Here is a 1,166-nt window from a genome sequence, read left to right as displayed (position 1 = left end):
GTTCTCTCTGTGCCTCTGGAATGGCTGAAATTAAGCACAGTACCTAGTGCTGTCAACAATGGGACTCAGCAAAGACTCAGATTGTAGGTAATTCCAAAATTGTAATGTCACTTTTTTAAAGTAGGAATTGACCCCAGGGCCTTATGAATTCTGGTTTGCAGGCTCAAGGCCTCTACCCTGAGCAGGCAGCCATTCTGAAAACCAGTCCAATTATCTCAGGGAGCCAAAGTTCCACCTTGGCCTGACTCTACGATCTCATTTCTGGGTGAAATGAAAAAAATAAAAATGTTCATACAAAAAGCATTTTATGTAGAAGTAGTTATAACAGCCCTAAGTTATACGGATGGGAAGAACAGGACAGAGATGGCTCAGCAGTTAAGAGTACTTCTTTTCAGAGGACTTGAATTCAGTTCCTAGCGGGACAGGAGGAGGACTCAGACTCGTAGCCACCTGTAACACCCCCTCCAGAGGATCCAATGCCCTTTCCTGACCTCTGGAGACACCTGGAGACACCACACACACACACACACACACACACACACACACACACACACACGCCAGCGCTGGAGGGGAGAGGAGGGGATGGAAGGAAGAAGGGAGAAAGAATGTTTCCTAACTGGAGACTTGATAAACTATTGTGGGACCTGCACAAACGGGGATAGGAAGAGGGAAGGGAAGTTGGGGGAATTAAGGAGGAGACAGGGTGAGGAAGGACACCTTCCTTGCTAAGGGCAGGGGAACGAACCAACTGGTCGCCTGTGCCTTGGTCTAAAGTGCCCTTTGCTCTTTTTTCTGGCGGGCTGGTAACTTCGAAAAAACAGTTAAGTTGAAGTTGAACAGTTAACATCTGCAAGAGACTCTCAAGGGTACCTACCTGAAGAAACAATGACCACCGCAATTTAGCACAAAAGTCCCTCCCGCCCTCCGTGGTTCTGGCATCCAGAAGGCCTGAGATATTCCAGGTTATCTGGGAACCAGGGTTTGAACCTGTTCGGAGCAGGACGCTTTTTGGGGGGGGGGAACCCCCAGGAGGGTGTTCAGCTCTGCACTAGCGAAGTGGCACGGGCGGGCGGAGGACAACCCGGGCCTCTCCCGCTCTGCGCGGTCCCCGAGGCCTGGGCGCGCGGCGTGTGCGGGGCCGGGCGGGCGGGCGCGCGGGGAGGGCG

Source organism: Arvicola amphibius, chromosome 1, assembly GCF_903992535.2.
Source record: "Arvicola amphibius chromosome 1, mArvAmp1.2, whole genome shotgun sequence".
NCBI classification, from domain to species: domain Eukaryota; kingdom Metazoa; phylum Chordata; class Mammalia; order Rodentia; family Cricetidae; genus Arvicola; species Arvicola amphibius.
The sequence above is the reverse complement of the archived record's forward strand: the minus strand, read 5'-3'. Positions refer to the sequence as shown.